This window comes from Emydura macquarii, unplaced genomic scaffold (assembly GCF_026122565.2).
Source record: "Emydura macquarii macquarii isolate MOO-44397 ecotype Brisbane River unplaced genomic scaffold, CSIRO-AGI_Emac_v2 contig_554, whole genome shotgun sequence".
Lineage (NCBI taxonomy): Eukaryota > Metazoa > Chordata > Testudines > Chelidae > Emydura > Emydura macquarii.
The window spans coordinates 15,281,431-15,307,733 of NW_027130691.1; the positions used below are offsets into that span (position 1 = coordinate 15,281,431).

The window sequence follows — 26,303 nt, forward strand, 5'->3', positions numbered from 1 at the left end:
CCCACTCATCAGGCCTGGGCTCCCTGCAGGGCTCTATTTTCTCAAGGATGGGCTGTTTTCATATCTTGGCAGTTCTCCCACTTGCTTTCATCACACAGATCCAAGGCTGGAGGGCCAGGGTTTGCTACAAAACTCTTCTGTTGTTGGATAATTACTGGGCACCTCACTATGACAAACAGGTGCTTTGAAAAACTAGTTATCCCTTCCCCAGGCTTGAGCAATAGTGCAGATGGTTGCAGGGACCGCTTGGGGTAAATTTTATACCAACAGTCACAAAATTCAGGACACAGTCCTGCAAAAGTGCCATTAGCTCCTATTAAAGTTGCTGGAAATAGAAGGGACTCAGCACCACTCAGGATCAAGCCCTGTTTATTCTACATTTGGTCCATCAGCACTGATGGCAGCTGAAAACCCATTAGGTTAAATAAACAAAGTCACTGTTAAAAGGAAGTTAGAAGGGTCTGATCCTGCCAGGTGCTGAGTGCCTCCTGGAAGGTGCTGAGCACTCGGAGCCCTACTGATGTCGTGGGAGGAGGGAGGATCAGAGCCCCTTGGTGCCTCTCTGGCTCAGGCCTGACGTTAGAAAGCAACCGCATTTCGACCAGGAGGCCCTACTTCAGCAGCAGCCAGTCAGAGAAAAATGAAGCTTCTGCCTTCCTTCTTATACTACGTCTGACGAAGGCCTCATGCCTGCACGTGCTGGGCTCAATTCACCATTGCCCTGCACTTTGTGTTGCCATGTCCACCAGTGCACAGTGCATGTAAAATATAGCCAGTGTGACATGCCAGTGTTTTATAGCCATTGGGTACATCGTCGGCCCCCTGGAGCCTCCCACCCTTGTGCAGTCTTTTCCGTGGATATGGAGATCTCGGTCCACAGAGCTGGGAGCCAGAGCTGGTAGACAGGCAGTGGGCCTCCACCCAGATTGCCGTGGTCTCCTGAGGATCTGTCCTCACAACCTTTTCAACAGAAAGAGATGCAAGCGCCTGTCTCTCCTCCCCAGACAAAATGATTGGGGGGGGGACGGGGGGGCGGATCTGGTGAACACTCCCTCCCTCTGTTATGCGTTTCTCTCCGGGAGGGGATGATCTGGGCCAACGTGTGGGCAGCAGTTGCAGAACAGACCCCTTATGGCCTATGTGAGGCATATTTACCAGCTAGTGAAGCGTGGCTGTGGGTACAAGTTCAACACATGCTGTCAGGTTGGTTATTAAATGTGGTGCGTCAAGGTGCTGCTTTGATTCAAATCTCTCCCCAATTGCTGTTGGTTTGTTTTCACATTTCCCTTCACTCGCTCACATCTCTGGGGCTGCAGGGGGGGCTGTCAGCACCTACAGCCATTTCTTTACGGATTCCAGTTTACTTAAGGAAGACGCAACACTGGCTTCCCATGGCTGAGAGGGCAGGAGATTACCGCCCACACACACAATAAAAAGGCTCCTCGGAGAGTCGTTCGCCTCTGACCGAAGGACCAACGTTTCTCTCCTCAAGCAAAAGAAAAGCAGTTGGCAACTTGTTCCTTGTTTTTACTGTTGTGCTGAGTGAACCCAAGATCCGGCTGTGATAAGTGGACACAGAAGGAGGTGATAAAAAAAGGTAAGTTCATGACAAGGCTTGAAGTTTACTGTTCGTGGTAAGAGAGTCCAGTGATTTATTCCAGGCTCATAGCCTTTGCTTTCCAAGCACTCACTGGAGAACTAACATGAAGCCTGTCCACTTTTAAATACTCATCTCCATGCTCCTAATTAGTGGTGACATCTGGCAAAAGAAATGCTAATACCAATAAACAGCAACACTACAGTATCTTACATTTGTAGGCCATCTTTTATCTCAAATTTAGCATTCTGTGGCCTGTACCATGTAGTCCTTGTTCCTCTGAGGAGCCTGAGACAGAGGGGTTTGTGGAGCCATAGCCCCAGAGCAGTTGTGCAGATATAGGCAGAAAAAGGAGTGCTTTTAATATGTGCAACAGTGTAGTGCAGTGGTTCTCAACCTGTCAGCACACATCTGCGACCCATGTGACATCCTCAGGGTCATACAGATAGTATTGGATGTGGCCCGCATAACACATGTGGCCCACAATGGTAAATAGGTTGAGTCACACCTTATGCTAGCTAGCCATGTTCTCATGGAGCACTACAGAGCACCCCCTCTTGTGCCACTCGTGATGTATGGCATTACAGTCCTTCTTAAAAGAATGCATTTATTAAACAAAACAATTAGAGCTACAACCTAACAAAACAGACTTCCACACAGCTTGAATTCCAGCTTTGGCCCCCATGTTTACCAGATTTTACACTCTGTCCAGAACTCTACAGCACACAGACATCTAGTGGCTGAATAATATATTGTAAGTAAACACATTAATCCGAAGAGATTCCAATTTATTTCAATGGACTGGAGATCAGGCTCTTAGAATGCTAGTGGCAGCATTCTGCTTGGTTTGTTGGGGGGTTGCTCATGAGTGCAGGACTGCACATGCTGGTCAGTTATTGTACAATTGTTCCCAAGTGCTGCAATAAATATGCTGGTTTCTTTTTGTAGGGTGCTGACAGTGATTTTTTTTAATAGAAAAATTTACATTGTAAATCTCATTTCAGGTCCCTTGCCATGTTGTACTGGTTTACGCACCACTTTAATTATTAATTATTTCTGTCAGAACTTTAATGCAATTAAACAGGAAAATAATGTAAAAAATATATAGCAGTTTTCACAGTATCTCTGTTGAGGAATGATTTGGCAGCCACAGACATACGGTGTGCTCTATCTTGACCCAAGAGCCAGTGTCAAAGCATAACTGAGACGAGTACTGGATCCATTCTCTCAAAGTTTAAAAAAGAGCATTTCTAATCTCCCCAATGCAAATGAAAATAGTGACATGTGAGTAGAACACATGTTTCTTCTCAGGAATACAAGTACTCCACAGCCTGTCCTCCAGAGCAGGTCTCTTAGGAGAGCAAGCCGGGAGAAGGCCAAAGGGCATGCTGGAGTTTGGAAGGTCTGTTAGAGTAAAGGAGATGCTGTGGCCCTGCTATTTGAGAAGCTGGCGAGGTTGCGAGGGGCCATAACGTGGGTGGCCCTTGTTCAGTCCCTTGTTCTACTCAGCTTCTCAGGATGTGCAGTAAAGGTTGTTCTCCTTTTCAATGCTTCAGAAGATGGGCACCATGGGACGTTACATTACATGTGAGGGTAACACCATGATGGGTGTTAAAGGCCCAGTCAGGCAACTGACTTAACACTCAGCCTTTGCTGACATGCTCCTGTTTGTGAAAAGACCTCCAGGTCCTGTCTGCACTGAATATGTCATTTCCTTTCAAGACAGTGTTGGCTAATAACAGAGTGTATGGCTAACAATAGAAAATATACAGTATGCACAATCAGATCTATAACTTTTTAGCAAATCACAGATGGTCTAGTGGTTAAAGCAGGGATCTAGGAGTCAGGACTTCTGCAGCTGACTCATCTGTGAGTAAATCACTTAACTGCTGTGTGCCTCAGTTTCCCCAACTTGTAAATGCAGTAGTAATACTTACATGACTCACAGGGGCATCATGGGGCCCAATTATGGTTCATCAAACTCTGAGATCTCTGGGTGAGAGGTGCCCTAGAAGCCCAAACCTCTCCGTGCCAATTCTAGTTCGCTCTAAGGAGAATGCAATGACAGTTGGGGATGAGCTGGTGTTAACAAGTCGGAGTATGCAGATTTTGATGGAAGATGTCAATGAAACTTGAAGAAAATGAGACTGTGGGGGCAGAGGGATGGACAAGGGAGCCAGTACCTTCCACTCTCATGGAAACAAATAGGACAAGCTGAACACTGCATTAAATCATCAAAAAACTCATTCTGTTTTCAGCAACAAAACAATTCTAGGAAAGAAAACAGAAGAATATGCTTGTCTGAGTCAATTCCCCAGACCCTGCTCTCCCCTGGAAGGTGAAACCTTGCCGGGATGCAGCAGCACCAAGCTGCTACAGCGAGAATAATCTGCGCCTCCCACTTCCTCACTGAACCTGAAACATCTACGGCCAGATTCTCAGTGGGTGTAGATGGCCGTCACTCTAGTGAAGCCTGTAGATTTACATGAGCTGAGACTCTGCTCCCTACCTCCCAAACTATGTAATTCCATTTGTGCTTTGAAAATGTGGCTGGTTTTGTTTTTAACTTTGAATTCCAAGTTTGGATTTTCAGACGTGTGGGGCTCCCATTTACACATCTAGGAAAGAGCCAGATTTTCAGAAGTGCATAAGCAGCCAAGACCTGAGCATTCACAATGCCAGGAGAAGGCAATGAGAGTGCAGGCTCCCACCACAGCTGATAATCAAAGCCCTACCGTACGGAGCTCTTTTGAAAATGTGGCCACTAATTCTGTTGTCTGAATGGGAGCTGAATGAAATCCTGGCCCCACAATTTCAAAACTCCCATTGACTTCAATGGGGCCTCGAATGCTTGTGGGACATACCTGGCTGACAGCACTGGGGACAGAGACCTCTGATTGGGTCAAAGACCAGGTCCAGCACAGGCAGCAGTAGTAAAACCAGCCTCACACGGCCTCTCCAATGAACCACCGCACTTTCCTTGGAGACCACGTACAGTAATTTTCCATGCAAATGCCTCTCTGCTGAGATTGCCAGCAAAGGTTCCTGCTGTTCTGCAGGGCTTACCATTGGTGTCAAGGGAAAGGAACCAGGGTGACAGGCTACTGGTTCTACACCGATGTCTGTCTTAGTGCATTTTTGTGAGATGATTTCAAATGTACTGATAGGGCTCAGTGCTTGGCTAACAAGCGCTGACATGTCCCTCCATCTGCTCATTCACACATGGGAGAGGGGAAAACTTTAAAAAATGTGCTTCCTGATTTTATAGCATCAACTGATGATTGCGGCCACAAACTGGTGTGGTCCAGTTAAGACAGAGCAGAATGAGACTTTGTCAATGTGTTAACTGTAATTAAAGCTTAATGCCTTAATTAAAGCAAGGAGGGCTTAGTTAAGGGTTTAGTGAAAATTTAATACTTTAATAGGACTAAAGACTATAATTAATCATTGGACTGCAAAAAACTAGCACTCTTTTGCTGTGTCTGACAGAGAGAGTACAAGAGCCAATTATAAAAGAATCTGAAAGTATCAAGTTCTAAAACCAAACCATACGGTGTGCAAGAGGGAATGTGAGGTTGTTTGCATGTTTCCATGTCACCTGCCCAAAGCTCCAAGACAGAGCACTGGTGTAAGTGTAGTTTGTGATCTTCAGATTAAAAAGAAATACTTCCCTGCGACAATAATCTCGTTTTAAAAAAATGTCCTCTCTGTTACTAACACCAGCCTTGCTTATTAAATTGAATGTTACAAGTAATTTCCCCAGTATTTGGTGCCAGATTTTCAAAAAAGCTCACAGCTCAGCACCTCCCACTTTCATTAAGCAGGATGTTTTCTCAGTTTTTTGCATTACACTTAGCTGGTAACTACAGAAATAGGCTAATCCATTTCTCTTTCTGGTTCTGATGCCGTAGCATGCTGCTTGTAATATTTGGGTCACACATATATAAGAGCTACACATTTCCACCCACAATTTTGCTAAATCAACAAATAGCCCCAAATTCACTGGTCTTTTGGGAATTAGTTTCCTAGTTTGTTAAAAAGGCAAACATTTTGGATTATGTCAGCACTTAGTCCAATACACAGATTCAGTTTGCCTGAAAGAGGTGGGACCTGTTAATCAATACAAGATAATTTAATTTACCATTTTGCAATAAAATATAATTGTTCTTTACATTTACACTATAAAGCACGTTCACCTGTAGGTGTCAAAGATTTCTACAAAGGTGGATAAATATTATTTCAATTTTGCCTTTGGGGAAACTGAGGCACGGTGACGTTAAATGACATGCTGAAGGTCACATAGTAACCTTGCACAATTTTTGACAATCCTTCCTTAAAAGGCAGAGTCCAGCTGCTTTCCTGTGAAAGGGATTGGAACTTAAAAAGAGCCTTCGATTTAGAAAATACTGTCATTCTCTTGGGTGTAACCCGATACAATATACAGCTTGGCAATTTGGTTAGACTGTCATCTCTTCAAACAGAAATCTGCTCAACCTATGGAGAAAGGACGCATATGTTTCCTATAATGAGACTGTATGTCATTTTTTATCTGTGTGTGGACTGTATTATATGAAAAGATCTATTCCTTCCTATCCAGTACCTATCAATTCATCTTTGTGATCCTATAGACTCCTATAAGCCTAATACGTAAAATACATTACAGTTATATAGGGCCAGAGTCTCATGTATTTTCAAGGAGCAGACAACACCAGCTGAGAGGAATGCATGCAAGAGTGCTATTAAGCTCATCTCTGTGTTCCTCCAAGCTTAGGCTGCTGTTGGCAAAGGCAGTCTCTTTGCTTTAATTAGAGCAACTTCAGCAATGTTCTAACACAGGCTAATTGCTAATAGTTCCAAAAGGCTGAAATGACAGCCAGGGATCAGAAGGGCATAGAGAAGGACCAGCCACACCCTTTTTCTTCAGAGGATCCCCCTATGCTGCGGTGAGACTGGTGGGCTAGATGCACTGTTTTTGTGGCCAGAATGCACCAGTAGCATGGTGCAAAGACTCCATCTTTGTATGTCACACTGAATTTTGATCTGTGTTGGAATTCCTCAGCTGATTCAGAAAGCCAAGGTTCCTTTTATTTGACACCCCCTCTCAGTGCGTCAGATAGCCATGCCCTGGAAAGCCCTTCCCACCTATTCACCTGTCACACTTACATGGTTTTTGCAGCCGACTACTGGGCCCAGCAGTGGTGGCCTGTGGGGGGGCTGGAGGGTTGCATCAGACATTAGTGGTAATTATCCCACTTTGATTCTTGCTGGTCTCTGGCCCCTGAAATCAAGGCCATGCTTCACAGGGGGCAAATGGGAGGGAGAATGCTCCCATCTCCAGCGATGGGAGCTGGGCCCCGGCCGCCGTAACTGGTTCCACAGAGCTGCTGCTTGCTGAAGCAAGCACGCCAGAACAATGTCATCTCAATACCGCAGGCTCATCTGGGTGAAACCGAGCGTGACGGGCTTCATGCATGACAGCCAGGAAGCCAAGCATAGGAGGCCAGCACTGGCCTAAGCTGTAGCTTCCTATCACCTGGTTTAGAGAGAGGCTCACAAACAGAAAACCCAAACACCTTTGCCATCCACCTCCATGGAACCTGTGCATCTACTTTGTGGACACAGGGGGGACCTGATCCCTATCCCTTCTGGTCTGACAGCCCTTGGCTGGAGTTCTACGATCCCCTCCACTGACCGAGGTGAAAGGCTGCTGTTTTTTCAAACAGACTGTCATTAACAAATGAGGCACGGGACTTGATTAATTCCACAGGTTTCTTCCATTAGGAGCCACTACATCACTGCTGTGCGAGAGCCTTCCTCCCTTCAGAGATGACCTTCCTCCCACTGCTTGGCCATTTCCCTTGGCTGTGGAAGTTATTACAGACTGGTTATTTGAAAGACCTGGAAACCGGGGCAGCCGCTGCTTCCTTTCATCTCCAGCTCTGCTGCTCCTCACTCCTTGGCAGTTTGGAAGGATGGTGGAAGTAATTAATGGTTGGGAGGGGGTGGAGGAGGCGCTCCTGAGAGGGGAGTCAAAAATTCCTCTTGACAATGACCACATGTCTGAGGCTTGGCTACCAGTTCACCTGACAGCAATAAGGGCTAATGGCCATTAGTCACTACCGCAGACACGCTTCATGCATTTTCCTGATTTCTTTTCTTTTTCTTTCTTGCTTTCTTTCCGTTTTTTCTTTTTCCTGACGAGGGCTGTGTCAGCCATCCTGGCGCTTTCAGCCAACTTCTTTTGTCATCTTGCCAGGACGAAGAGGGGGACTTGGTCAGTGTCCTTGGCTGAATGGAATAAAAAATGATCTTCAGGGGGGAGAAATCTTTGAGATCACTCCCCACCCCCTCTCATTAACCAGGGAATTATGTAGCCAGGGACCAAGCAAGAGAATAGCATCAATGACTGCAGGGCAGCTGGCAGGTTAGTATCAACTGATCCCACATGATATCGCCCAGCTAATCAAAAAGGAGGAGCAGGCTGATGATTGTACAGGGAAAAGATCCAATTGGAACTAAAGATGGGCCTGAACTGGAATGTTCTGCTCCACCTGTATCTAAGCGTGATTTGGCTATTTGGATCCAGGGTTTCGGTTCAGGCACATCTGGAATCAACACACGTGTTATGTTTTGGGGAAAAAATTTCATTGATCATATATATCACTATTCCTGTAATATTTAATAAAGCACTTGGGAGTCAAACTGGTCAGGAGAGAAGTCCTCAGTAAGGATCACTGTCCCCAGGCTACAGAGGGGAAAATGTAGGCACAAATAGGTTATGACCAAAATGTCCACTAATTTGGGGTCCACAAACTTCTGGATGCACAACTAGACACCTCTCAGGCCTGTGTGGTGTTAGTAAGTGCTGAACATCCATGTTTCCCCATTGACCCGCCCAGGGCCTGTAACACCGAGACCATCGCTATTGCAAGCTGAGGAATCCAAAAACTGAGGCTTCCAAAATCAGGAGGAATTTCCGACCCAAAGTGTCTAACCCAAAGGCACCCAGCAGGTCCGTGCCGGAGCCAGGACAGCAATCCAGGTCTCCTGATTCCCACTCCATTGTCTTATCCATTGGAGATAGGCTGAACCAGCCAAACGTGCGTGCTGTTCAAAATGCTACTCTCCCCACCAATTATACATGTCTGTATCTGGGGTTCTGTCCAAGCCCAGCTGTAATTTAAAGTTAATTAGCAACTTGCTGAGGTTAATGCTCCAAACAGAAAATGGTTCTGTATCAAAACAAATTGTAACCGACTATAAGGCCACACAGGAAATCTATCGTAGAGCGGAGACTTGAACACAGGTCTCTCTCAACTTGGGCCCTAATCACTGGACCATCCATCTCTCTGTAGATGGCTGTTTAAAACAGAAGTGTATCCGTTCCGTTTCAGAGAAGACGGTGTAACACTCACCACCTCCAGCTGCACTTTGTAAGATTGCCAGGCCTTCCTGTCCTATCTGTGATGGCCCCTGTGTGCTTTATAAGACGTAAGGCAGAGATCTCCATGCTAAAGTCATGCTTTATCTTTTCACAGGAGCAGCAGCATCTTGCACTTTCCAGCACAGTACGTGATTTGGCCACAAAGAAAAGGGTTGCTTATTTCTAGAGGAGTTTTCCTGTGTCCGACCTAGACATCAGTCACTGTAAGTAATTGTTGTGTTACTGAGAGAAGAGCCAATCCTTTCATGGGCTGAGTGGCCATCCTGTTTTTAAAGGGAACTGCACTCTCTGAGGGAAGCAGCGACAAGCTTGATTGGCATTCAGTTGCCATGCAGAAGTTAAACCAGATGAGCTGTGTCAGCCAGTGGAAGGCAAATGCATGGTAGCTGCTCTGAAAGCCTATCTTCCCCTAAATTTGTCACTGACGGCATTGTTATCTGCAAGGGGGCAGACTGTAATCAGAAACACATTTTTGAGTGAAGGACTGACCTTTGCAGAATCACCAGGAATTTCTGAAGTCATACAGCTGTGCAAGTGCCCTGCTAGCTCAGCCAGGAGGAGCTGACCCACTTTTATTTCAATGCTCTGAGCTTGCACATGGTGCTGAGAAGCATTTGTTGCCACCTGAAGTCTGTGTACTGTATTTGGAAGTAACATTGCTGGTATCTAGCTGCTGGGTACTGAGCTGTTTTGAAAGTCTGACCGCTTCCTAGATTCACAAAGTTTCATAAAGCCAGAAGGGATCATTTGATCACCTAGTCTGACCTTCTGTATAGCACAGGCCATTACACATTTCACCCACTTACTCCTGTATTGAGCCCAGCAATTTGTGTTTGGCTAAAGCATATCTTCCAGGAAGGTGTCCAGTCTGGATATGAAGACATCAAGAGATGGAAAATCCACCGCTTCCCTTGGTAGTTTGTTCCAGTGATTAATCACCCTCGCTGTTCAAAATGTATGCCCAGTTTCTAATTTGAATTTGTCTGGCTTCCGCTTCCAAGCGTTGGTTCTGTTCTGCCTTTCCCTGCTAGATTAAAGAGTTCTTTACTAGCTGGAATTTTCTGCCCGTAAAGGTTCTTATATGCTGTAATCAAGTCACTTCTCAATCTGCTTTTTGATAAATTATAAGATTGAGTGCTTCAAGTCACTCACTGTATAGCATTTTCTCCAGCCCTCAAATCATTTTTGTGGCTCTTTTCTGCACCCTCTCCAATTTTTTAATATCTTTTTTCAAGTCTTGACCACAGAACTGGACACAATAGTCCAGTCTCAGTGTCACCAATGCTGTATACACAGAGGTAAAAATCACCTTCCTACTCTTATTCACTACTCTCCTATTTAAATAGCCAAGGATCGCATTAGCACTTTTTGTCATAGCATTGCACTGGGAACTCATGTTCAGTTGTTGTCCATTGTGACCACTGAATCCTTTTCTGAGTCGCTGCTTTCCAGGATACAGTCCCCCATTCTGTAGGCATGGCCTTCATTCCTTGTTCCAAGATGTATGACAGTGCATTTAGTTGGAGGTGTGCAAGTGGAAGTTGAACTCCGTGTGAGATCTGGCCTAATGGTGGGTGACAAGCAGTACTGGAAATCTGGCCCACTGCAAAGATGCCCAGATAGATGCCACATGCTGATGGACAAGCAGGCAAGACCACTCTTTACTGCCAGTGGCGTTACAGCCAATTGGAGCAACACTGTCTTGTGATATGGTGGAAAAGTGTTCAGGTGTGGGGAAGAACATTAGCAAGTGAGAAGTCTTTTGATGTAGTTCTTGCAAGATGTATGAATATTCAGGTAAGGCAAGATTCTCAAAAGTGCTCAGTATCCAGCATGTATCCAACATGTTCGGCTCTTTGAAAATCTGACCTTGAAGCCTAATCCTGCAGAGTGCAAAGAACTCTATGTAAGTATTGGGTGCTCAGCGGCGGAGCTGGGCAAAATTTTTCTGGCAAAACTTTTTTTTGGCAAAAAAGGCAGATTTGGTGACACCAAAATGTTTTGAAAATTGGAGTCAGTTTCACTGAATTGTTTCAGTCAAAAAAACAAAAACAAAAAAGAAACATCTGAAAAAATTGAAATCTTTCATTTTTGACATTTTTTAAATGAAACCTTTTGATTTTTTTGGTATGAAACAACTTTTTGTTTCAAAATTTCCATAATATTTTTAAACAAATAGTTTAAAATTGGTCAAAATCTAAACAAAACATTTTGTTTGATCTAAGATTATTTTTTTCTGACTTTCTGATTCACTGAAAATTTCAAAAAATGTTTTCAGTTTGACCTGAAATGAATTTTTTCCCCCAATTTTTCAGACTCGATAGAGAACTGAAAAGTCTTATTCACATAGTTCTTCTTGGCACATTATATGATCGCTGGTCAGTCAGAGTTAAAGTCCCCACTGGTGTGATAAGCATGGGAAAGAGCATGTCTGGAGAAGGCAGCTGAGTTTTAAAACCATTTTGTGAGGCTGTTCCTTCCAGCTGGACTAATAGAATTTTTAAAAAGCCTCATACAACACACATCCCTGCTGCTGCTGCTACTGTAGGAAGAAAGCTCCTGCAGCTTCTTTAGACAAACCACCACCAGAAATTAGGTCTTGTCTACATGAGGTAGGTTTTTCCAGCATAACTATATCAGTAAGAAAATCACTTCCCTAACTGACATTGCTATTCCTATATCAATTTAAGCATAGCTCACCCTTTCTGTTCCTACCCAATGATTTTGTTGGCTACATACCTAAGTTAAGTGAAGTAAAACCTTCACACCAAGTAAATAAAATAAAAACAAACAAACAAAAAACTACAGAAGTCATTTTAATCACTGCCTTTTGTTTTCCTATTTTAATTTTCTTCTTTTAAAACTCAGTGTGATCAGTCAGAACTGAGGAAATTCCAGAAACTGATTAAAAAAAAAAAAAAAAGAAGAATTACTGGTAGGTTGCATTAGTTGCAATCCAAATGATCAATTTTCAAGCAAAGCTAGGTTCTAGTCCTAACACCCAGTTACAGTGGGAGAGAATAGGTAAGCCTAATGCTTGGCTGATCTTCTGGCTCTGCAAATAAGGGTACGCCTCCCAAATCTCTTGGGTACATAAATTCTATAGCTGCCTTTACACTTCATGCACAGGATTAGAATAATTTCATGGCTATACGCAGAAGCCAGAGCACCTTAATGGGAAAGCTATATCTCCAAAAGGTGTTGTGGCAATTTTTAGACAAGTGTCAGCTTAGACAGCTGGGATTTTACTCCTGTGAGGTACACATTGAATATATGTAAGAGCAAGAGCTTTATGGACCAGGATTTCAAAAGACTTCAGCTCCAGTTTAGGCACCTAAATTATGGGGCAAATTTCCAAAGTGCTCAGCATCAGTCACGCCCATAGAAACACTTACATAGTCGTGTTGAGCATTTTTGAAACTCTGGCCATTTATTGTGCCTAACGCAGTGCTCTCAATTCTCACAATTTTATTGCAAGCATCATGATATTTGCTCTTTTTCTTAATACCCCACCTGCTGGAGTGAAGAGATTGCCTGAGAATCTCAGCTTTCATTAACAAAAAAAAAAAAAAAAAAAAAAAAAAAAAAGTACATTTCTAGTGCTCGTGGTTGCTGGGAAAAGCTTGAAAACGTGAAACAAGCATATCCCAACAGGCTCAGAAACCAGAAGGCAAATAAAAAGAACCCCAAATATATTAGGTTTTTTTTTTTAATCTAATTTCTTTATCTCAAATCACGATTTTTGAACACTCGGGGTTTGCAATACTGCAGATAGGAGTTGAGCTCTTTTGAAAATTGGGCTGTGTTTTGGAGCATAAACCAAACTGTGTAGTAAACTCACAGAATTTGTAGGACTGACACGTCAGGCAAAGTGCTCTTTCAAATATAAAAAGTAATATGCTGCAATAAACTGGATTCTTTTCATTCCTTCGCGTTCCCTTCATTTGGCCCAATGCCAAATCTTTTCTGTTCCCCACCCACCCAAAAATATTCTGCTAAATATCCTGTCCTCCTGTAGTTTTGGTGAAAAATAAAATATGTGCAAAAGAGACAGAACTATGCCTTCGAGGGTCTCATAACAAAATTCCTGTGAACAATAAATCAGAACAAAATAATAATTACCATCAGCCAAAGGACCATATTTACACTTCAGATTTTCCTACTTTTTCCTAGCTTACCAAGTCTATACCAGAGTGGGATCCTGGATTTTTCTAAAGATATTGATATGCTGGTAATCTCAAATTCTGAAACACTTTGGGAAGCCCAAGCCCACCGTGTCTACCTGAGGCTTCCCTACAGTATTTACCACAGTGCTCTCAAATCTGCCTTGGAGGTAGAAGTGGTGCAATTCTGTCCTGGAAGCAAGATGCCTTTTTCTTTTAAATGGATACACGTATCTTGCAAACTCTTTGGACCATATTCAGATTTCATTTAATAAATAATAAGCATTTATAAAGCGTTTTTTTTCTTAGGATCTCAAAGCAGCTGACAAAGCTGTGTGAAGCATTAGAATCCCCACTGGTGGGGCAAAAAACTGTGGCACAGACAGTGATTTGCCCAAGGTGCCACACAGTGAATTGGTGGCAGAAGCAGGGATAGACCCCAAGTCTGCACATACCTAATCCCTTGTGCTAACCATTAGGCCATGCCACCTCTCAATAGCTGTTTGACGGATAAAGAAATGTGTTAAAGTGTCATTTGGATTTGGGGCTAGTTTGTCTAGGGCAGTGTTTCTCAATTAAATTTGGCCACGGAATCCTTTTGAACTCGATAAATAATTGTGGAACCCCCCAAACTCTTAACAGTATTTTTACATATGGGGCCAAAAAAATGACGAAATAAGCAAATTATATACAAACAACTAGGTCAGCGTTTCTCAATTAAATTTCCCCGCGGAACGCTTTAGGCTCTGCGGGGAAATTACACTCATACTCGATACCCTCCGCCGAAAAATCCGGGACATCTTCCCTTTTTCAGTGGCGCGATGTCACTTTCTCGCGGAACCCTAACAGTGTTCCCGCGGAACCTCAGGGTTCCACGGAACACCAATTGAGAAACACTGGTCTAGGGGTTCAACAAGCAAATGGGAGGGGGGATGTGGAAAAAACAGATAAGGATTCAAGTTGGCCCCAGTGAACAAGTCACATGAAATGCTAAAGTCAAGTTTAGAACCTTTCACAGTTTCTTCTGCTTGGCTTTAATTTACACCTTCCTCGGGGCTCTTCTCAGCTAATCATCAGTGGTCCATGGGGATTTCTTTTCCTACCAGTCGGTAGAAGAAGCGAATATGCGAGAAGAGGGAGGGAAAAGTTGGGATAATATGGACCACACTCTGCCCTGATTTCCATTGACTTTCATTGAGCGTCGTGCAGAATAAATGGGTAGTATAGGCCCCACAGGAAGATGATCAGGGAAGGAAGAGAGCAGGTCAAATTCTTCTCTGACCTACAGCTACTGCGACTTAATTGAACTCAGTCGGGTGAAATGAGGTGCAAAGCAGAACACAATTTGGCTCCTCTCTTTCCTGGGCATCAGCTGGCAGCTCCAGGCCGGCACTAAGAAGCCCTCCAAAAGGAGGTTTGAGAGCCAGTCCTAAGTGTGCTGCCTACACAGTATCAGAGAAGAGGCCCCAGCACTTGGCAGGCAGAGTGCCTCTGGCAAACTCCATGTGGGCAGTGCCGTTTCACACGCCCTTAATGTGACTTTGTTTTTAAAAGCTCAATAGAGCTAAGTATGCAGATGAGCCTAATTCATCCTTGCCCTATGCCCCCCTTCTGCAGGCTGCAGCTGGCATAAAGGGACTGTAAAGTAGGTGTGAGGCCCTCTGGTGAGTAGCCATGGTGGAGGGGACCCCACGCCATGCCCAGGACTGGGTCCACTACTTCAATGCTCTCTCTGCAGCAGCACCAAGCACAGGGAACATTTCAGGTGAGAGGAGGAGCTGGGAGAAGGCGTAGCTAGGATGTCCCAATTCCTTAGCTGTGTACGGCCCATCGTAGCTTGGAACACAACTCAGGGCTGCCTTAGCCAGCACTCAGAAGCCCTGCAGAATCAAAGAGGTGCCACAGCCACCTCCCTCGGTCCCTGAAAGGTCAGCATAATTTAGACTTCTTTTCAGCACTCTCTGGGGCAGGTAGTAGCATTTAATATTCTGACAGGCGAACAGGAGCTGTGGCTTTTTGCATTCTCAGGAGAGCAATTAGGTTCATTAGTGGGCAATTAATTCCTTTATTTATCTGCCAAGTTCAGTTGATCCTTATGGTTTGTTTTAAGATAAATCCCCCCTAGGAAAAATTCTCATGAACCTGACAATATTAAGTCTGATGAATAACATGACAGACAGTTAACTGCATCATTTAAATAATAATACTCATAATTGCTACTAAAGCCCATTGGAAAGAGGTGCTACATTAAGCAATTCGTGATGAATCCTTGCTGTTTTTAAATGACAGCATTTATTAGGAAAGTTTAACAATCTTTTGCTTTTATTTCTTTAGCTGAAGATCCCTAATGTCAAGAAATATAATCTGCAGACTCATGCAGTTTGAATAAAGAAGGCTTCTTAACCTGTGATTTATTCATGAGCCCTAGGAGGATGGGAAAGTCTGACACTGGATTTGGGCTGAAATTCATCCTTGTGCACAGGACCAGCAAAATGACTACATCATGTAGTATGGGCAGTAGACCCAGATCCTCAAAAGATATTTAGGTGTCTAACTCCTGTTCAAACCAATGAGAATTAGGCACCTAAATACCTTGGATGATCTGGGCCTAGCTAGTGATGCATAGGGCTCATGTGGACCCTCTGCACAGGGCTGAATTTTACCCTCATTGGAGTCCAAGGTAACTAACACAGCAATATATTTAGCAAATGATAATGCAAGCCACAAAAGTTATACAGCCAGGGACAAATACATTCCCTGGCCAGAATCTGTAAATTCTTACTCAGGCAAAACTCCTATTGAAGAGAAGGAAGGACTGAGGAACAGAACAAGCCTTCTCAAAGCAGGTGATGGGACATGGGAAAAGTTGGGAAACCACACAAATGGGGTAAATTGGTGTAAAGGGAGGGGTTGAGCCAACATGCCATTTGACTCCATGGAAGCCTACTCATTGATTAAGGACCACTCAATTTTGGAGAGGGCATGGTTATATATGGGGAGGAAATGGGGATGGACATGTCAGCATTTAGATGGCCTGGAGTCCCCCTCCTCTGCAGAAGGAGGAATAGACTCAGGTAAGTTTCTAGGACATTCCTGTCTTGCCTCTTCTTCCTTAGCCTATTCTCTAGCTAGCTGCACAAAGGATTTCTGAGACCTCACCCCCTGGCTCTCACTCCCTGTAGATTGAACCCTGCTCCCTGTGTAGATGACCTGGAGGAAACTTCATGAATCCAAACTCTGGACATTTCCTGACCCAAAAGAGACCTCTTTTCCTTGATCTGGCCCAGAGTAAGGGTTGGACGAGTTGTCAAATATTCAGAGCAAGAGAGCAGGTAGATGACATGGGAGAAGCTTTCCAGGTTACTTACCCATAGAGTTAGAAATAAAGAACTAGATGTGCTATGAGGTCATAGCTTTAAGTAGCAACTAGAGAACTCCCTAACCAGGAATTTCCTAAGTTTATTAAGCTCCCTGCTACAACACATCCTGGTCTTCTCTGGTAACTCTACCAAACATTATAATCACGCCACATCTCTCTTTCTTTATAATAAAGAATTAAAACTTAAATTAAAAACCCATGTATATACACACACAACAATTCAAAATAAACTTCAAATTCCTTAAAACTATTGACACTACTATGTTCCCTTATCAATTGTATTTAAATAATCCTAAAGATCAGGTCTCTGAAGGGGTCTAATCAGTCTTCCTGACTATGTTCACTTCCATTGAGTTTCCATGTGGAGTTCCTTGTGGAGGGGGCTCACTTCCTGACAGAGTGCCTGCAGGTCCCAGATCCTCTTTTTGTTGAATTGGGAAATATTGATAGATGAATCCGATTCCTCTAGAGAACATCTTTTTGAGTCTCCACTAGGTAGGAGCTGAGAGTTACTGCAAAGTTACAAGCAGTTCTAAGTGTCTGGGAGCTTCTGAGTCAAACTTTGTTTCCTGATCTCTGTTCAGGGAGGGCTTCTGTTCTGTGTTAAACCCTGAAGTTTTGTTGCTGCCAAATTTTTATTTCAGCATCCCATTTTTGAAATCGCTTCAGATCAAGCCACTTAGGTGAAAGTTGCATGGGCTCTACAGATAAAGGCCTCCTTAGTCATCTTCCCATCAGAAGTTCTGCTGGAGATACTCCAGCTGCAAGTGGTGTTGACCAATATGCCAAGATATGTCCACTATTTTTGCTGAAGCCTTTTTAAAGTCTGCACTGCTCTCTTCACCTCCCTGCTGCTCTGGAGGTAATGTGCACTACCAGTACAATGTTCAAAATCAAAGTCTTGTACAAATGCTAAGAATGTTTCAGAGGTAAATTGAGGCCCATTGTCAGTTATAAAGACTTCAGAAACTCCATGTCTTGCAGATATTGACTTTAGTTTCTGGATGATCTGTGTCGATGAAGTCTGTGTAAGTACAGTCAAGTCAATATATCTGGAGAAGTAATCAACTGCAATAATGTAAGCGTGTCCTTTCCAGTAAAAACAATCCGTGACTACCCACTGCCAAGGTCTGTCAGGTAACTTTGTAGAGAGTAATGGTTCTGGCAATTGGTTTTTTCCCCCCTTGTTACATATCTGACAGCCCTCTACTAGTCTGAATTTGCCTGCTCAGACCAGGCCAGCATATGGATTGTTGTGTTCATGCCCTGCACTTACATGTTGGTGTCGTTCATGGATTTTGAAAAGCGTCTCTCTCTGAAGTACCGTAAGTATAAGAATGTGCCATCCTCCGAGAAGCTGGTTTTGGCCATCTGAAGGTCGCATCACTCCTGCCAATATGGCAGTAGGTCTGTTGGAAGTTGACTCCTTCAACCCCATCCTCTTTGGCAGGGTTGAGTCAATTTCCAGCAAGTCTCATCCTTTAGCTGTTCATCTCTAATTTCCTGAAGTTGGCTGGCAGGTTGTGCAACTGCTGCCAGAAGAAGGTCAGTGTAGACTTTGACGTATTTCTCTAAAGCCTTTCCTTCTGTTGGTGGCTGCTCAACTAGGGGCTTTAGATAGAGTATAGTTGGTAGGAATATTTCCCCGATGTGTGTTCAATGTTGAAAGAAAATTGCATTATCCATAGTCAAAATCTTTGAATCCTAGGTGGAAGTTCATCCAGTGATTTTGAACCCAATCATGCCTCTAAGGGCTTGTGGTCTGTTTCTATGTTAAAATTTAAGCCAAAGAGATACGCACTGAGCTGTTCACAGTGCCAACTGCCTGCTAGAGCTTTCTTTTTCCACTTACATATACTGCTGCTCAGTTTTTGAGCAGCTTTTTGATATAAATACAACAGGTCTCTGATCTCCTTTTGGTGGCTTTTGTATGAACACTGCTCCTAAACCATATGATGATGCATCTACTGCTACTGTTGTTGGATAGTTACAAAATATTGTGCCAAAGTAGGAGGAGATGTCAATAGCTCTTTTATTTTATTAAATGTATTTTGTTGTGTGCTCCCCAGATCCCCATATTGTGACCATGAAGGAGGTCTGTTATGGATTTTGTTAGTTGAGCTAAATTAGTTAAGAACTTCCAAAATGATGTGTCATGCCCATAAATCTTCTTATAACAGAAACATCTTTGTGTTCAAGTAACACAAATAATGCCTTTAGTTGAATTCCCTGTTTGCTACAAATTTTATCTGTTCCTTTCCAAATTCACATTTCCCATTTGGAGAGAGACTGGCTTATTGTAAGCATCTCAAAACTGCATGTAGTCATCCATTATGTTCATTTCTATATCTACCATATACCAACCCATCATCTGCATGACAAAGGATGCCAGGCAAACAGCCATGATCTGGGAGATTCTCTTTTGGAAATGTTCATGTGCTGAAGACATACTAAATAGGAGACAATTGAAAACAGTACCTTCCAAACAGGGTGATAAATGTAATCAATAGCATAGATTCTTTAGCGAAGGGGATTTGCCAGAAGCCTGCTGTAGCATCTAACTCTGAAAAGACTTTGGCTTCTGATAACTGAGTTAATGTGTGTTCAGCTACAGGAAGCACATGTCTTTCTCTTCACATGCTTTTATTAAATTGTGTAAAGTCCACACAAATTTTGCCATTGGGCTTTGGTACTACAACTATCCCCCCACTCCAGCCAGAGGGGTCTTCTATTTGGGAAATAATCCTAATAACGCCTATGCTCTATAATTTTTCTTTGACTTTTCTTAGCAAAGGTATAGGGATGTGGCATGAGGATGTAAGAGCAAAGAAAGTCTCTGAGGACACCAATTTTATTTTTTATTCCCCTGACAGCTTTCCTAACCCTGTGAAGCTGTGTGGCTTCATCTCCTGTACAGTTTGCATTTTGCCATTAATGCATTCCAGTTAATCTGCTAGGTGTTGTCCTTGTATTGCTGCCAACCCTAGTAGGGGAGTTGTCAGTCCTTGGATTACATGTATTATGTGTTGGAGAACATTCCATCATTTCTCCAGTTTCCCAAGGAACTGGCCACAAACATCCAATGTAGTGAGATTAGCCCCATGTATGATCTTTTTTGGAATTACAGCAACTACTACCCCAGTTTCAATTTTAAATTTAAGATATTGACTCTTTAGATTCATACTTGTGTGTCAAGGTGTTAACTATTCTATTGAGCATATAGTCCCTAGAAGTGTGGACTCATTGTCATCTGATAACGTCCCTTCTTGGATTGTTTCCACTATTTTTGGTGACTGGCATGCTATTGCAAAATGTCCAATTTTGTGGCATCTCCTATATTCTACCTCTTTAGCTGGACATTGCTGCCTGCTGGGGATTGCTGTCTTGCCTCATCTTCTATAGCTTTTCCAAGCTCCCCTCTTTTCAAGGTTCTGTTAAGGCATTTTATCAAAAGAACTGCCAAAAGAGACGGGTAACATAGAACAAAATGAATGGCGCTAAATATTACAACCTATAAAAATAAATGCACCGTGTTATGGAAGAGTCAATTCCAGGAGTGTCCAGAGGTGGTGGTGCATGGAATTAGTGCCCAACCCATTTAACACTGGAGATAATTGGATGTAATGCAACAGCGATGGTAGTTCTCCAAGGCAGAGGCCAGGGAGGAGCAGGGTATGTGGCAGATCACGATTGAGGTACATTCATAGATTCATGTATTTTAAAGCCAGAAGGGACCTTTATGATCATTTAATCTGACCCCCTGCTTAGCACAGGCCAAGGAACCTTGCCCAGTAATTTCCACATCAAGCCCATGCATGGCAGAGCTGAATGGGGGAAGCTCACACAGCACCTGCCCTCATTAAGCCAGTGCTATTAGTTTTATTTTCATAACTACTAAATTCCCCCAAATTTAAAAACCAAACAAAAACAGCACATTCCTGGCACCACGCGCCACAGTCTTGGAACCTAATGAAACTGTAGTGTGTAGAGTTAAGCTTCTAAACGTTCTCCACCCTTCCCTGAGAAATGCAAAGTCATAAGCTGTTTAATAATCCCTTCATATGGGTAATTCAGTTAATGTTTGTACAGCGCTTTGAACATGTGAAGTGCTGTGGTGTATAAGGGCTAAGTGCTGTAGTATTTAGCTGCAAAGCCTGTTATAATCCCACATTGTGTAATAATAATAATTCATCATCATCATCTTATTCAGAAAGTGCCCCACCTCCTAACCCCCCATCAGGCACGACAAGAGCTGCACAAGCTCTTTATAATGCAGCACGCCTTGACAAGAGAGCTTGCCCCAAGTTGCAAAGTTCAGAGCTGAACCTTACCCACGTTCAGAGCTGTTGTGTTTCAACCTATCACAGGCACAGTGGTTTCTAATCTTTATCCATGACTGTAAACTCTTTGGGGCAGGTACTGTCTGTTTACTACATGTTCGTACAGCACCTAACACAATGGTGCCCTGATCCTCAATTGCAGCAGCTTCTGGAGGCCCCAATCTAAGTAACAACTAATAGAGCAAGGGGCCAAGTTCGGATCCACATATGAACTACCTCAGCATTTGGGGGGTATTGGGAGCCAGGGTTTCAGTTCAGACCCATTGCTATTAAAAGAGACTGACAAATTACAGTATGAGAAGGGGATACAATTTTGACACAGCTGCTGCAGGCAGAAAAGAAACATGAAGCAAAAAACTTGAGAAATCAGCGTGTGCGAACTGTAACAACTCTGAAACATTAGGCTGAGCCGCTGGGCCAGTAATAAGTGCCTGTTGCCTTTACTATTCCAGCATTAAGAGCAGAGAATGACATTGGAGCCCTGATGATTTTTTATTTTATTTAGATTTAAAATAATAAAGACACCTATCCCAGGCTCTAGGTGCCCAAACACATCATTACCCATACAGTAAATACAATGAGATCCCAGCAGCACTAAAGTAATCATTTCCACAGGAACTCAGCCAGCCAGACACCGACAGCGACTCTTTTCCACCCCTTCATCATTATGAGAAGCATACTGTCAGCCCTCTCCAAAAACCCTGTCAAACTGAGGTCTACAGTTAACTGCAACCTGTTTTCCACTCCATCAATTCTTCCACCGTAACCAGATTGACATGTACAACTGCCTTCTAACCAGCCAGAACTCCACCAGAACTTCCCAGAGCCTGAAAAGAGAGACAAACCAAAGACTGCAGAAAGTCCAGATGGGACCTTACTATCCCAATCTATCACCCAGAGAGGCATTCAGTAGTATAGTGATGGATGCCAGTACAAAACTCTGGATTAAATTAGATTAGATTAGACTGAGAGATAGACTGCCCAGAGCTCCAAACTGTTTAGCTGGTCCCTTTCAGACACCAACACCATGTATTAGACAATTACAGCACAGTATCCATCACCTATGCAGATTTGCTGCAGAAGTTGGTTCATCTCGGTGAAATGCACTGATGCTATTTTAGGTTCCCCATGCTACTCCACTCAAAGGAAAGTACTAGGATACCATGGTTTATTCAAAGTAATATTTTCTCCTAATCATTTCTAAGGCATCTGTCCCAAGCCCACTTCTACATTCTGAGTCTTGCACCCATTTTAGTTACTTCAACAGCTAAGGAGTTATTGGCAAATCACACAGCAACAGTCATGTAGTGGCTGTGCAGTAGACTGGCACATAGTGTTTGGATGAGAACTTTTTTAAATTGTAGATTTCTTTTTCATTTGACAGTTTCAATCTGCCTAGTTTTCCTGTTGCAAATATTTTCTTTCCAAACTGCAATCAGTTTTTCACCAGTTCATTGCACCCAATTTTGGCAAACACATGGCACATTTATTATTTGTACATAATACTGAGTATCTTTGTAGTGTTTTATACACAAAAACTAATTAGCTGTCCTGGTATGCAATCAGTAAAGAATAAAAAGACGATAGCGTAATTAATGCCAATCAGCATGGTTTTTATGGAAAACAGGTATTGCCAAACAAACTAGATATTGTTTTTGATGAGATGATAAGTTTTGTTGATAAAGGTAACTGTGTTGATATAATATACATAGACTTCTGGAAGGCATTTGACTGAGTCCCATTCTGACCCTTGTGCCATTTTGAAAAAGAAATTAGCACTTTACAAATTCAATCCCATATTAAATGGATTAATAAACTGGTTAACTGATAGAATGAAAAAAGTAATTGTAAATGAAGACTCACCATCTAAACAGAGGTGTTTTGGGTGGTGTCCTGCAGGGATCTGTTCTCAATCCAATGCTTTTCAATATCTTTATTTATGATCTGGAAGAAAATATAAACTAATTACTGGCAAAATTTGCAGATGTCAAAACTTGATGGAGTAGTAGGTAAATAGTAATGGTGACAGAATAGCTCTTTAATCTAGCAGAAAAAAATGCATAAAGAGATCCAGTGTTTGGAAGCTGACGATAGATAAATTCAAATTAGAATAAGGCATGAGTGTAATTAACTATTAGAACAACTTACCCAAGGACATAGATTCATAGATTCTAAGGTCAGAAGGGACCATCATGATCACATTTCAGGCCACAGAACCTCGCCCACCCACTCCTGTAATAGACTCAAAATGTTTGGCTGAGTTACTAAAGTCCTTGAATCACATGGTGGCTTCTCCGTCACGTGCAGTCCTTAAATCAAGTCTGGAGATCTTTCTAAAAAAACTGCTAAAGTTCAAACAGAAGTTGCAGTCTTGAATGCAGTTCTTTGGTCCACGTTACACAGGACGGCAGACTAGATTATGTAATGGTCTCATCTGACCTTAAAATCAATTAAATTAGACCAAGGGCCAAATTTTGCCCACATCTACACCAGTGTAAATCCAAAGTCACTTCACAAAATCTAATGGATATACTCTGGATTGACATGGGTGTAAGTGAGGGAATATGGCTGAGTCTTGTAATTTTTACTTCCCATGAGAGAACAGGCCAGAAGCGATTGGGGGCAGTTAATCCCAATGGGATATTGAAAGAATTTAGTCCATGAGACTGGGCTGGTTTGGAAGTCCGTGAAGCATATGTGATATGTCCATGGCATAAAGAGAAGAGGAGCGATATCAGCACAGCACAGCAAGGGAAACAATGAGGAAATGGGCTTTACGCTTGCACATGTGCCGTGGCTGCTGTGGCTTTGCATAGGCTCTAACTACAGCGGTGACCCAAGTTCATTACATAGCACTGCATCCTCCCCATTGTTCCATGGAGGGAGGCAAACATGGGCTAAACTTGCTGAAGAAACTGAGCAGAGCCCAAAACAGAGCTCCTGGTATCCGGTCCACAGCATCCCCATGTGTTTATTGCTCACTGGGGGTGAAGGTGGTCATGATCGCCTGGAGGGAGGCAGAGTTGGGCAGCATCTGCTCCACGAGGCATGATCTCCGGGTGTCCTAGCAAACTGCAGAATGCCTGCAGCTTTCCCTTCAAACATTAATTTACAATGTTCACTTCTGATCCACACCTTTTACCACTGGGGTGGAGAGGAAAAGCTGTTGCCTAAGCTTGGGAACCAATGGCAGGACAATAAAGTAACATCTCCAGAAGAGATATCAGAAGTCATCTCTCCTATTTGTCTAGCTTCTAATTTTATAAGGAATGTAGATGCTAATGAAAACATGGGGTTAATAGGGCTGGATAAAACCAGGCACAGTAAATGCAGGTTCTCTGCAGCCTTTCCTTACTGTTCTGCTGTTTCACCTCAGTTCTGACCTGCAACTGCCTTCTGAATTTTGAGCCTTTCAAGGTGTACTTAGATCACATTTTTATGCTTTCCTCTGAAACCATGTTGGCTAGAAGCTGAAGAAAGGAAGCTGAGATTCTCACATAACCCCTGGTCTCCAGGAGCTGGGACTTTAAATAAAACCTCAAATATCGCAGGACTTGTGATAAAATTGTGAGAATAGCAAAGGTATTAGAATCAGAAAAACTTCACAGGTCTGGCTTTTTTTAAAAAGGCCATTTAAAAATCATTGAACTGGACACTCATTGGACAATTTATATGATCAAATCTTTATTGAATTTCTGTTTTTAACCTTTGTTGATTACCCTTTAACCCTGTTCAACACAGTGAGTGTTACTAGGGGTGAGATGCTGCCAGGATTAGGTGACAAGTGCAGTTGGTTCTTTCAGATCTGATCCTAGCTGAGGAAGCTGACGGCACCAAGTCCCTATGGGCAGCATGCACATACAGTAGGCTTTACTCCTTTAGAATCCAGATCTGCTTTTTGATTGGCATCCAAGGGCTGCAAATGTAGTTTAATGGGCTGTGCCAAACCACAAAACAGCTCCTGAGTGTGTGAGTCATCTCAGAGCTGAAGCAGAGTCAGAGAAGAAAGACAAGGTGTAATGCACTATGGGGCAGGGGGTTCTTTCTTTCTTTGGTAAGAATAGATGAGATGTGCTGTGCTGTGAACAACCTCCCTCTCTCCAACCCTCTCACACCAGTCAGACCCAATCTCCGGTTAGGGATTCGGGGTAATGGGGTCCCACACCCCCCCTGCATTACGTAGTATTGTAACTGAGCTATCAGGGGAAGGCAATCAAAGCATCATGTGCACATATGACTGCATCCCAGAAAGGCATTGTGGGCTGGTGATTATGGTTGCGTATGAGAAGTCAAGACTTATGGCCTCTGTTCCTGGCTCTGTTACTGACTTGTTTAGTGACTTTGGGCAAGTTATTTAACCTCTCTATACCTTGATTTCCCAGTCCCCCCTCCCCCCTGTTAAAAAAAGTTAATATCACCTAACTCTGGAGTGATGTGAAGCTTATTTTATGAATATCTGAAAATCACTTGGAGATCCATGAATGAAAGAAGTTCAAAGCATCATTGCTCTAGAAAGAAAAAAATAATTGAATGTCAAACCAAAACAAAACACAAGTGGGCTGTAAGAGAAGAAAAGGTTAATGAGCAAAGGGATACTGCTAAAGGAGCATGAATAATTCTCAGAATCATATTAGTACTCGTGCTTCTTTATAGAAAAAATCCAAATGGGGAAACCCTTTGGAAGGGATGGCTGGTTATCAGAAAAAACAAGCCCATTTTAAGGTTCTGATTCAGGAAAGCATCCCTATTCAAGAAAGGGGCTTAAATATTTATTTTAAAAGTTAAGCATGTGCTCCAGTGCTTTCCTGAATCCTAGGCTAAGTTTTCAACATGAAAAATAAATCATTACGGTGATGTTTTCACTGCAGCGCTGGAGAGAGAGGAGCCTCTGATTTACCGGACTATGGGCTAGAAAAAGACTCCTTTGCAAAGTGAACGCAATGCTAAATAATGCTAGTTATTGGAGGGCTCCATTCATTCAGTGAGAACATTTCCCTTAATCCTCAGTGACTGGTATGTCTTTCACCATTGTCCTCAAGAACACGATCACTGACTGCATGTACAGTCCACCTGTATAAGGAAAGGCTGGCTTCGCGATGAGGGGTGGAGAAGCCTGAAATGACATATTTTCTGACATTGCTCTATTGTTAGTTCTCCCACAATGACAGCCAGGTCACAGGTGCTGTTTTCAAATCAATGCCATTCACGAGGCAGTCTGAGAGGTTTACATCCTCACAGTAAGAGACCTGACAGTCTGCAGTGTTTCAGTCAGGAGAAGAAACTCATTTAATACTACAGTGCAGGGCTGAGCAGGGAACTGATGCTCAGTGGGATACAGAAAAAGGGGAGAGCCCTGCAGAAGGTTGTCTAGTGTCAAAGC

General features: G+C 43.0%; 1 long non-coding RNA gene across 1 annotated transcript in view; it reads right to left on the reverse strand.

Annotated features, from left to right (window-relative positions):
• Positions 1-21,266: 21,266 nt before the first annotated feature.
• The window catches only part of LOC137147371 (uncharacterized), a 45,852-nt gene continuing 40,815 nt past the window's right edge, over positions 21,267-26,303 (reverse strand). Inside the window, exons 2-3 of the long non-coding RNA XR_010918197.1 lie at positions 22,787-22,867; positions 21,267-21,750 (exon numbers count right to left, since the gene is read on the reverse strand). This is a non-coding gene — a long non-coding RNA (uncharacterized lncRNA). The remainder of the gene's footprint in view (positions 21,751-22,786; positions 22,868-26,303) is intronic.